This window comes from Pteropus medius, unplaced genomic scaffold (genome assembly GCF_902729225.1).
Source record: "Pteropus medius unplaced genomic scaffold, Ma_sr-lr_union100, whole genome shotgun sequence".
Lineage (NCBI taxonomy): Eukaryota > Metazoa > Chordata > Mammalia > Chiroptera > Pteropodidae > Pteropus > Pteropus medius.
The window spans coordinates 17,915,983-17,929,068 of record NW_024349798.1 but is presented as its reverse complement, the minus strand read 5'-3'; the positions used below and the strand labels follow the sequence as shown (position 1 = coordinate 17,929,068).

General features: G+C 35.6%; 1 non-coding gene across 1 annotated transcript; it reads right to left on the bottom strand.

Moving 5' to 3' along the window:
- Positions 1 to 9,255: 9,255 nt before the first annotated feature.
- On the bottom strand, positions 9,256 to 9,374 carry LOC120620714 (5S ribosomal RNA). Its single transcript, XR_005657965.1, has one exon. It is a non-coding gene; the product is annotated as a 5S ribosomal RNA (ribosomal RNA).
- Positions 9,375 to 13,086: the final 3,712 nt, after the last annotated feature.

The window sequence follows — 13,086 nt, the reverse complement described above, 5'->3', positions numbered from 1 at the left end:
GAAATCATTCTTTGCTCCTTCCATCTACACAAATTAACTGTTACTTTTATGTATGGCTGCAGCAATGTCTACATACTTTTCTTGCTGTGCTTTCCTGCATATCATAATCTGTTTTTAATGAATCAATTTTCCTTATTTTACCAGGCTTTAGTGCATTTATTATTTTTTATCATTGTGAATTCCCAGCACATAGTATGGCATATGTTGGTTTTATGAAATTTGATTTAATTAATAGTGTAAATCAGTGCCCACCAAGAATAAGATAGTCACCCAGGCTAGGGAACAAAGGGAGAATGAGAAGCAAAACCCTATGCTTTCATAGATTAAAATCTCATCATTAACTGTGAAAGTGGTAAAAGATGAATAACAAGACAATGTAGGTATGATAAGCCAAAAGGGAAATATATGTCATAATTAACTAACTAAATATATTGATATTCAATGTGGAAATAACGAGAATTTCACTAGGGAGGCAAGACAAATCTGACTTAGAAGAAGAGGGAGAATTTAGCTAAGAATATGAAATAAAGGAGATAATTCAAGACTGAGGAAATAGGTCGAGAGTGTTGGTCCTGGGTTAAAAAAGTAGGAGACAATTTTTAAAAAGTCAATAAGTTACCTAATATTATATGAGATTAATAATTAAAAAGTCAAAGAAAATTCCAAGTTTGTCATCTGGGGAAATTATGGTGGTACTGACCAAAACAACCAAAAGAAAAATCAGAGCTTGTTTTGAAAAGTTCTGATTATATCCTGGGGAGAAGATTCCTCTAGGACACCACGCCTGGATGTCTTAGCCCTTAATGGGAAGCTGGCAGGGCTGAGCCATGGTGTAGCATCACTCAGGCTGGCTGGCCACTCACCTGGACTCACAGCACTGGGGATTAGGGCAATCCCAGTCCTGCTCAGAAGCCGGCAGCCTGAGACAGGACAGCCTAGCGAGACCAACTCAGTTATGCCCTTCCTACTCAAATGGTCAATCCTTCTTTTATAATAGCACACACAGTACCAATGTTCAGAAGGAATTTTAAATATTTTACACTTTCTAAGTAATTATACTGACTGAACACAAATTATAAGGTAAGCATCTTGTCAGGGAAGTCATCCAACTTTTCCGGATTGTGAAAATCCACTCAAACTCTACAGTTGTCCATCAGTAGTGTTTGTAAGGTTCAGTCTTGGTAAACAGGGATTTTACTCAGGAGTAGGAAAGTGTTATTTATCTATGTGACCTGGCAAGTCGTGTGCACATTTCCAGTTATCATTGCTCAAGTGGACATCACCAAGCCCAGACTCCTCCTATAAATCCCAATGACATAAAATTCTAGAAATTGCTTTGAAGCCAATAAGGTGACATCGAGCAAAATAAAATAATGCCTTTAGAAAGGGAAATAATTTTTTGTGCTAAAAGCATCTAGTGTAGTCTAGACGCAAAATCCAAAGTCCAAAGGTTTGGGTTCCAGCCCTAGGCTTATTGTGTGTGTAACTAATTTTGACTGGAGGTAATGTTCTAGATGGAGAAAGAAAAGGTGAAACTCAGTTAACACAGTTCCTTCCATCAAAAACCTCACAGTGTAAAGAGTGAGACATATGCTAACACATGTAAGCACTAATAGTGATGAAATTTAGGTTTCTACTTGGGCTGCAATGACTAGATTTGGAGAGTTTATAAGAACAGAATCTCACCAAATCTGGGGGTGCCCCAAAGCCTCAGAATCAGCACTTGAGCCAGAAGTAGAGGGCTGTGGGACATAGCACTTAAATCACACAGAGCCTTGATTTCCTTCTGTGCAAAGTTAGAGAATTTTCTAAGGTCTAGCCATTCTGAAATCTAGGTTTCTCACCATCTAACGAAACTTGCTCAGGCACAGACACCCACTGACTGCACTGAGACTCACTTTAATGTGGGAGATGGTAAGGAGTGTGCTGGCCAATTTTGCTATTAAAATTGTCTTTTTTTCTTATCTTAAATTATCTCCACCTCCAAAATTAGGCTGACTCATCAAGACAATCAAACACCCAGTGACACGAGGCAGAACTGATGAGAATGTGATCTTTTAGTTTGAAAGTGGTCAATACAGCCTGCTCAGATGAAAGCTGGTTATGTAGATAGGTGCCTAATCCTGGTGGTACCATCCTACAGAGTTCTGCCAGTTTTTCACAGGAAGTTTGAGGCTCCCAGTGGATGGGCAAAGGGAAAACAGACTTAGAGTTTTTATTATTGTTATCACAACATCTACATTCCAAACTGATCATTATTTTTGGTGAACAAATCTAAGTCAAGTGTCTGCATGGAAGCAGTGAGTTTAAATCAATATGCACAGGAATTATACAAGAAATCAGTAACCTAATATTACAGCCAGCTCTATCCAAGGATGGGGTACTGGATGGAAGGGTAACAGATTCTTTTACACTCTCTTGTAAAAAGCAAATGAAACTTGAATCTTGCTGTTCATGTTAACATACCTCCACACACATGTCAGAGGAGGGGGATAGCCTAACAATGTAGAAATAACATTTTCAATAATTTTATTAACAAATGAACATCAAAGATTGTCAAGAAGGTACAGGAATAGGATGTTGGAGTATATTTATTCTAGTTTGTTAGGTTGGTTTTTAAATCAGGATTTAAGGATAACATTATGTCAAGCTTTTGTAACTAATGCAAGGGTCATATAATTTTTTCTTTAATTTGTTGTAATGTTTATAAACATCTGCTCTAACTTTAAAAACATTCTAGTGTTATTCTTGCCTTAAATTAAATGCAAATATTTATGGATTTTGTATACACTGCCTTTTTTTTTTTTTTTTTTAGAATTTTGGGGACTATTTTTATGAGTAAAATTTGCTTATATTTGGCTTATTTGTACTTTTTTAAATCAGGTTTGTAACAAGGCCATGTAAGTCCTATAGGATGAGATGGATGTGTTATCCCTTCTTGTAAACTCAGCAAGAGTTTGTCTAGATGTTTACATGGTTGTGCAAATATCAGAGAGAAGAGTGGTATACAGCAAAAAAAGTCTAACAAGGAAGAAGTTGGTATGCTTGAGGGAAAGAAGTCTAACATTTTCCCTCTGCCCACCATGCACACAACTGCTGTGGCTAGTAGTTAAAGACAGTATACATTTTGCAGGAGCAGGAACCTATAAGGCCATGTAGAAAAAAATTTACTATACACCATGTAAATACAATGAGTTTTCTTCCTGGATAGAATAGGGACAATTTCAAGAAGAGCTTAAACAATCATAAAAGTGTATAACACAAAACACAATCCTAATGATAATTTCTACTTAAATTTTGATGCCCAGAACCAGAATGTTTGGGTAAAGTAGGAGCAGTTTTTTAAATTTTTATTTTTAAAATTAGTGTTAACATATAGTATTATTTTATATTAGTTTCAGGTGTACAGCATGGTAATTACATATTTATATAATTTATATAATTTATGAAGTAATTTCCCTGATTAGTCTAGACCCACCTGGCACTATACTTTGTTGTTCCAATATTATTGACTATATTCCTTATGCTGTACTTCACATCGTTGTGACTATTTGGTAACTACCAATTTGTACTTCATCCCTTCACGTTTTCTACCCATCCCCTCTCCATCTAGCAATGATCGGTTCCATAATTGTATCTGAGTCTGTTTCCATTTTGTTTATTAGTTTATTTTGTTTTTTTAAATTTAACATACTACTGAAATCATATGGTATTTGTCTTTTTCTAACTTATTTCATTTAGCATAATACATTCCGGATCCATCCATGTTGTCATAAATGGTAAGATTTCATTTCTTAATATATTCTATTGAATCTATGTACCACATATTCTTTATCCAATTGTCTATTGACAGTCACTTAAGTTTTTTACATATCTTAACTATTTTAAATACCACTTTAGTAAACATAGGGTGTATATATCTTTTCTATTTATTCTCATTTTCTTAAAATAAAAACCAGAAGTGGAAATTTGGGGTCATAAGGTAGTCCTATTTTTAATTTTTTGAGGAACCTCCAAACTTTTTTACATCGGCTGCACCAATTTGCAATCCCACCAACAGCGCACGATGGTTCCTTTTTCTCCACATTTTCACCAACACTTGTTTATTGATGACAGGTGTGAGGTGATATCTCATTGTGGTTTTAATTTGCATTTCTCTGTTGATTAGTGATTCTGAGCATCTTTTAATATGTCTGTTGACCATCTGTATATCCCCATTGAAGAAATACCTATTTAGGTTCTCTGCCCATTTTTTTTTTTATTGCATTGTTTGTAGGGTTTTTTGTTTTTGTTTTTTTGTTTTGTTTGTTTGTTTTGGTATTGAGTGGTATGAGTTCTTTATAAATTTTGGATGTTAACCTCTTATCAGATGGATCACTGGCTAGTGTCTTTTCCCATTCAGTATATTGTCTTTTCACTTCATTGGTGGTTTCCTTTGATAAAAACTTTTTAGTTCATATAATCTCATTTGTTTATTTTCCCCTTTGTTTCTCTTGCCTGAGGATATGTATCAGAAAAATATATTAGTAACAGCAATGTCAGAGAGTTTGCTGCCTATGTTTTCTTCTAGGAGTTTTATGGATTCAGGTCTTACTTTTAGGCCTGTATCCATTTTGAGTTTATTTCCATATATAGTGTAAGAAGGTGATTTAGTTTCATCATTTGCAGATATTTGTCCTGTTTTCTCAACCATTTATTAAAGAGACTGTCTTTACCCCCTTGATTCTCCTTGACATCTTTGTAATAGATAATATGACCATATAAGTGTAGGTTTATTTCTGGGCTCCCTATTCTGTTCCATTGATCAATGTATCTCTTTTTATGGCAGTACCATGCTGTTTAGGTTAATATAGCCTGTAGTATAGTTTGATACTAGATAGCATGATACCTCCACCTTTGTACTTTCTCAGATTGACATGGCTGGCTACTCAAGGTCATTTATGGTTTCATATAAATTTTAAAATTATTTGTTATATGATTCTGAAAAAATGCCATTGTTATTTTGATAAGGATTTCATTGAATGTATAGATTGTTTTGGTAGTATGAACATTTTAATGATGTTAATTATTCCTGTCTGTGATCATAGTATAAGGCTTCTATTAATTTGTGTCTTTTTAATTTAATTTAATTTTTAAATGGCTTATAATTTTATAAGTACACTTCTTTTGCCTCCTTAATTAAATTAAAAAATAATTTTTGGTACAATTTTACATAGAATTGTTTTTTTTAATTTCTCTTTCTGATAGTTCATTATTGGTGTATAAAAATACAATTGAATTCTGAATATTGATTTTGTTTCCTCTTACTTTACTAAAGGCATTTATCATTTTTAACAGTCTTTTTGAGGAACCTTTAGGTTTCTATATACATAGTATTATGTCATCTGCAAATAATGACAGTTTTACTTCTTCCTTTCCAATTTAGATGCCTTTCGTTTCTTTTTATTTTCTGATTGCTGTGGCCAGAACTGTTTTTAAATTAAATGTATTGGGGTAACCACCTCTACTGTTAGCTACCTCCCCCTCCCCCTTCCCTCTAGAAATCACTAAACTGTTGTTCATGTCTGTGAGTCTCTGTTTGTCATGTTCATTTTTTTGCTTTCAGTTTTATATCTCACATACAAGTGAAATCATATAGTCTCAACATTTTTCCTAACTTAGTTCAATTAGTGTCATACTCTTAAGATCCATCCATGTTGTCGCAAATGGCAGTATTTCATCTTTTCTTATGGCTCAGTAATATTTCATTGTCTATATGTACCACATTTAAAAATACTATGTTAAATAAAAGTAGTAAATGTGGGCATCTTTTTCTTTTTCCTCATCCTAAGGAAAACAATTTTAGTTTTTCCCATTAAGTATGATGTTAGCTGTGTGTCTGTCATATATGATCTTTGTTTTGTTGAGATATGTTTTCTTATTTTCAATTTGTAGATGTTTTTTATCATAAAAAGATGCTGGATTTGTCAAATGCTTTTTCTGCATCTATTGAGATCATGTGGTTTTATCTTACAATTTGTTAATGTAGTGTATCATATTTATTGGTTTTTGAATATTGAACCACACTTACATTCCAAGAATAATTCGTTTGATCATGATGTGTGATAGTTTAATGTATTGCTCATTCAGTTTGCTAATATTTTGTTGATAATTTTTCCATCTAAGTTCATCATGGATATTGGCCTATAATTTTCCTTTTTTGTAATATCTTTGTCTGGTTTTGGAATCTAGGTAATGATCTCATAACATGGGTGTGGGAGCCTTCCATTTTCTTTAATTTTTTAAAATAGTTTGAGTGAATAGTTGTTAATTGCTCTCTGAATGTTTGGTAAAGTTCACCTGTGAAGCCATCTGGTCCAGAACTTTCCTTTCTTGGGAGATTTTTGATTACTGATTTGATTTTGTTAGTAATAATCAGTTGGGTCAGATTTTCTGTTTCTACTTGACTCAGTCTTGCAAGATTTTATGTTTCTAGAAATTTATCCTTTTTTTCTAAATTGTCCAATTCGTTGGCATACATTGCTTGTGGTATTTTCTTATAATCTTTTGTATTTCTGTGGAGTCAGTTGTCACTTATCCTCTTTCACTTCTGATTTCATTTATTTGGATTTTCTTTTTTTCTTGATGAATGTGTAAGACCTGAAACAATAAATTGCATGGAAGGTACTTATCTCATGGATTTTATGAATTTGACCTCAAAGGCAAGGGAAGTAAAAGCAAAAATAAATGAATGGAACTATATCAATCTAAAAAGCTTCTGCACAGCAAAAGAAACCATCAACAAAATAAAGGGGAAACCAACTGAATGGAAAATAATATTTTCAAATGATACCTTTGATAAGGTGTTAATATCTAAAAATATTAAAGAACGTATACAGCTCAAAGAGAAAACAATCTAATTAAAAAGGGGACCTGAGCAGACATTTTCCCCACAAAGACATATGAGTATCCAACAGACATATGAAAAGATATTCACTAATTATAAAGAAAATGCAAATCAAAACCACAAAGAAATATCACCTCACACCTGTTAGGATGGCTATTATCAACAGGACAAAAAAATAATAAGCGTTGGAGAGGTTTTAAAAAAATGGAACCCTCATATATTGCTAGTAGAAATCCGAGTTGGCATAGTCACTATGGAAAACAGTAAGGAGTTTTCTCAGACAATTATGAATAGAGCTATAATCTGACTCAGCAATCCCACTTCAGGCTATTTACCTGGAAAATTAAAACATTTAAATTTTTCCATAAAGAAATATGTACCTCGATTTTCATTGCAGCATTATTCACAGTGGCCAAGACTAGAAACAACTGAAATGTCCCTTGATAGATGATGGATAAAGAAGATGTAGTACATATATACAATGGAATATTACTCAGCCATAAGATAAAATATTGCCATTTGCAACAACATGGATGGATCTTGAGATTATCATGCTAAGCAAAATAAGCCAGACAGAAAAAGTTGAGAACCATATAATTTCCCTCTTATGTAGGATATAAACCTGAAAGCAACAAACGAACATGAGAAACAGACTCATGGGCATGGAAATAATTTAGTGGTTACCAGAGGTAGGGGAGACAGGGAGGAGATAGATAAAGGTGAAGGGAGTCAAATATATGGTGATAGAAGGAGATGTGACTTTGGGTGATGAACAATACAATACAATATACATATTTTGAATCATACACTTGAAACCTGTATGATTTTATTAACCAATGTCACCTCAATAAGTTTAATAAAAAATTTAAAGTGTTCATCAATTTTGTTTATCTTTTCAAAGAATTAGCTCTTGGATTCTTTGATATTTTGTACAAAATATCTAATTAACAAAATAGATATTTTGTTAATTAACAAAACTCTATTTTGTTAATTTCACATTAATCTTTATTATATTCTTTCTACTCACTTTGGACTTTGTGTGCTGTTGCTGGTTTTTGTTTTTTGTTTTTTGATTTTGTTTGTTTGTTTGTTTTAGTTCCTTTAAGTGTAAGGTTAGATTGCTTATTTGAATTTTTCTTGTTTCTTGAGGTAGACCTGTATTGCTATGAAGTTTTCTTTTAGAAATGCTTTAGCTGTGTTTCATATATATATATAATTGTTTTTATTTATTTCACATTCTGATTTCCACCAAGTTTAAAAAGCAAATAGTCTTAGATGAGAAAGCATAGTATTTTAAATTCATAGAGGGGCATGTTACCATGGAGAAATACAATTAGGAGTGTTGCCTGAAAGAAGAGAAAAATCATTACACAAAGTGAAAGGAACATAGGGTGGAGGCCATATGTAATTTGCCTAATGCCCACTTTTTAGTGTGTTTCTCACAATGAGCATCTAGCTACTAGGTGACCTTCTCATCTTTTTTCTTTGATTTTAGTAATCTCTGCTTTTTTGCAGGCTTTAATTGTTTTAAATTCATTAGTCTTCTCCTTTGTTAAATAATAATATTATTGCATATAAGTACCATATTTGATTGTTTACTGAGAAATCAATTTTGGCATGTACTTGTTTTTTTAGATGTAAGCATATTTATCAATCATCTATAGAAAAAAGTGCTATGACTTTTTAAATGTTTTGCTTAAATTTAGCTGACCTGATTTATCTTTTTATTAGCTCATAAACTTAATTAAAAATTAATGTATATGTACTCATGAAGTGAGTTGATTTTCTTTAGTTTATTTTAAATTGGTCGTGTTGTTTTTTTAAACTTTATTTTATTATTAGTTTCGAGTATACAGTACATGGGTTAGACATTTATATAGTTTATAAAATAAAAGAATTGCTCTTTCTCTGCTCTACACCTACCCATTACATTAATACTAACTGCATTCCCTATGCCATGCTCCCCATTTCCGTGGTGACCATCTATCAACTACCAACTTGTACTTCTTTAACCCTTCACACCTTTCTCCCAGCCCCCAAACCCCACTCCCATCGGGCTGTCACCAGATTATCCTCTATATTTGTGAGTCTGTTTTTATTAGATTTTTTCTTTTTGTTCCTTAGTTTCTGTATATAAGTGAAATCATATGATATTTATCTTTGTCTGATTTATCGACCTATATATATATATGCATGTGTGTGTGTGTGTGTGTGTGTGTGTGTGTGTGTGAGATATATATATATATATATATATATATATATATATATATAATTATTTTTTAGACAAGTCAAGCCTTGTTTGACCTCACAGATTGCAAGGACCTTGTCAGCTTACAATCCCTTATTTTTTATTTTTTATTTATTTTTTATGCCTATAGCACCTGGTCTTCCTAGGTGGTCTCCCATCCAAGTACTAACCAGGCCCGACCCTGCTTAGCTTCCGAGATCAGATGGGATCAGGCTTGTTCAGGGTGGCATGGCCATAAACTTCGCTCATATATTTTGAATAATCCTGTTTTTACTTTCATTTTTCTCAAGGTATTTTTTTATTTCTTCCTTGATCTCATCATTAATTCCTGCATTGTTTTGTAGCATGTTATTTAGCCTCTATGTGTTTGTGTGTTTTTCATTTTTTTCCTTGCAATTAATTTCCAGTTTCATATCCTTATGGTTGTAAAAGGTTCTAGATATGATTTCAGTCTTCTTAAATTTATTGAGAATTATTTTGTGGCCTAACATTCAACTTATCTTGAAAAATGCTCCATGTGCACTTGAGGAGAATGTATATTCTGCGGCTTTGGGGTGAAACACTCTATAAATATTACTTAAATTCATCAGGTCTAGTACTTCATTTAAGGCCTTGTTGGTTTCCTTGTTGGTTTTCTGTCTGAAAAATCTGTTAATTAATGTCAGTGGGGGTTAAAGTCACCTACTATGACTATATTGCTGTCAATTTATCACTTTATATGGGTCAATATTTACTTTATATATGTGGGTGCTCCTATGTTTGGTGTATAGATGTTTACTAGGGTTATATCCTCTTGTTGGATAGATCCTTTTATCATTATGTGATGCCTTCTTTGTTTCTTATTATTGCCTTTGTTTTAAAGTCTATTTTGTCTGATATAAGTATTGCTACCTCAGCATTTTTTTTCATTACTATTTGTGTAAAATATCTTTCTCCATTCCTTTATTTTCAGTCTGTGCGTGTCATTTGATCTGAAGTGGGTCTCTTGTAGACATCATATATATGGGTCTTGTATTCTTATCCATTCAGACACCCTACATCTTTTGATTGGAGGGTTTAATCCATTTACATTTAAAGTGATTATTGACAGGTACATAGTATTTGCCATTTTATTTGCCATTTTGCTATTCCCCACTGCTTCTTAAAGAAATCCTTCTAACATTTCATATAATACTAGCATGGTGGTGATGAACACCTTTAGCTTTTTATTATCTAGGAAGCTATCTGTCCTTAGATTCTGCTGTGTAGAGGCTAGCCTCCCCCCACCCCTTTAATTCCCCTCCCCTTCCACCCCTGACTTATGGATGTTGCCGTTTCCCCTTAAGAACTGGATCTCTGAAGGCAGGGTATCTCGTCCCACATGCTCGTGGTGTGCACCCGAAGCCTGGCACCCCGGCGCACTCGGCACACTCAGTGGGCCTGGCGCACCTAGGGTATGGTCCATGGCTCCATCTGGGGCGCGAACCCAGAACCTTCTGCATGTAAAGCAGATGCGCTAACCACTACACTATGGAGCCACCCAAGGCTAGCCTTTTGAACTGGGATTCACCACAGCAGGCTCATGTGTCTGTCGAGACCACCCTTTGTGTGTGCATCTTGTATGGCAAATCGAGTGGTCTGATACCAGCCTCTGGGTGTGTAGGTTCTGCAACTTCTTGTGAGGAGCTCCCCTTCAGATCAAGGTCAGTCATTGCCTATGGTGGCCTAGGGCTACCTGGTAGGAGCTACAAAGCTATCCATGGTTGGTCATTGCCTTTGCCCTACATGGAGGCATGTGGGAGAGATCACACTGTGAACTGAGGCCAGCTGCCACAAACTCTAGTCAAAAGGCCCAGGGCACCCTAAGACCTGAAATTACCTGCCAACTGCCCTTAACACTCAGAAGTTAAAAAAGCTTCATGTGATATGCAAGCTGAATGAGGCAGGGCCCCAGGGAATCACCAGGATTGCACAAACCGTGCTTCCCAGGTTAGTGCGGATTCAGATTTGGTGTCAATGCTCAGCCTGTGTCCACTCACAAAAGTCTCAGATCACACTGAGGCCAGCCGCTGCCTACCTTGGGCCCAGAGACCTCCAATATTTTTTCAAAAAATACTGCAGCTCAGGCCAGGAATTGTTGTCTCACACCAAAAGTGACTCTAGAGGTACTTGAGCCAAGGCCTGTTGATTGCTTCTGAAGGAGTCTTCTTCAGAAAGAGCTCCAAGTGGGGCTGGTTGCCCAGCCACAGAATTCCTCCAGCAATGTGAGTTGGGTGGGCTGGGTTTCAGGGAGTTACCAGGGTGGAGTAAGTGGAGTTCACCAGGCCAAAGCAAATTTAGATTTGGCCATGTCCGGGGAGAGCTTAACACAGCCAGCATGGTGCTCACATGTAAATTGCAAAAAAAAAAGGAGAGCTCAACAAAGGGACAATGACAGCTGTTTCTCCAGCCCTTGCCCTGAAGCCACACAACTCAGTCTTCTCTGTATGTCTTTGGCACCTCCTGAGCTGCTGTTCCTCTTCCAAAGTCAGGGTTAGAGCCTGCATGTGAGCAAATATGTGTGCAGGCACTTTAAGGGGATGCCTAGGTTCCTTCTGTCTTACTTAGACAGTCAGAATCATCACTAATTTTCAAAGGCAGGTATTATGGATGCGCCTCTTCCAGGCACTGGAACCCTGGGCTGGGGAGCCTGGTGTGGGCCTTGGGACCCTCGCTCCTCTGGAGAAGGACCTCCACAGCCTACATGTCCCTCCCAATGCTAAACTGTCACATGCGTTTGTGGGGCCAGCCCATTTCCGACTCCACCCCTCTTACAAATCAATGTGGTTTTCTCTTTAAATACTTAATCGTAGCAGTTTTATTTAGTAAAATTTCAGATGGTATTTCAGGTTGATCATTTTATAATTTAATTGTAATTTTAATGCAGTCATGGGAACTGGCAAGCACAGTTTATTTACTCTACTATCTTGACAAAATCCTGTAAAGCAGGAGCATTGTAAAATTAGAAATATCCTTGTGTAAATGACATTTACAATGTTTTTTTCAGGCAAAAATTATGTCCGTAATATCAGACCTGGATATATGTATAAATTTGATGTTAATATAGGAAAATGCTTCTTTTACATTAAAGTTAACGGAATGAATTACAATATGTGAATTGGTTTCAAAGTACATTATAATTTGGACAAGAAATATAGAAAAATGTTAAGCATTGATTCAAGTGATCATGGATGAATATCTGTGTTTGTCATTGTTGTTATAATATTGTTCTTGATAAAGACTTTAATAAGAAACTGCTTTACTACTATGACAGTTTTTACAAATCTCTTCCCTTTCTGTTGTCTCCAGTCATGTGGAGAGGGAAAGAGACAGAACCCACAGATTTCACCCTGTTAGGACTTTTCCCATAATTTGGACACACCCCAGTCATAATCTTCACAATTCTCCTGATCTGCATGACCACCTTCACTGGCAACATTCTGCTGGTCCTGCTCATTTACTTCCTGCTTAGTTAGCTCTCCTTAATGGATTTGACTTTGACTTCTAGCATTGTCCCCAAGATGGCAGTAAACTACTTCTCTGGACGGCAGAACATTTCATTCCTAGCTTATGTGACTCAAATATTCTTCTCCCTGACTGTGGGCACTGCAGAATGCATCCTTATAACTCTCATGTGCTTTGATCACTATGTGGCATCTGTAATCTCCTCCAGTACCTCGTCATCATCAGTCCCAGGGTTTGCTTACAGATGATTGTTATGTCTTGGGCTGGAGGAACACTTACTTCCTTGGGCCACACTGCCTTCACCTTGCATTTTTGTATCTGCAGATCCAGAGAGATCCCTCACTTTTTCTGTGAAGTCGTGGCTGTCCTTAGGATTGTCTGTGAGGACATCTCAGCCTATGAAAAGGCAGTGGTAGTGACCAGCATCCTTGTTTTGCTGGTGCCCTTATCTCTCATCTTGTCCTCCTAT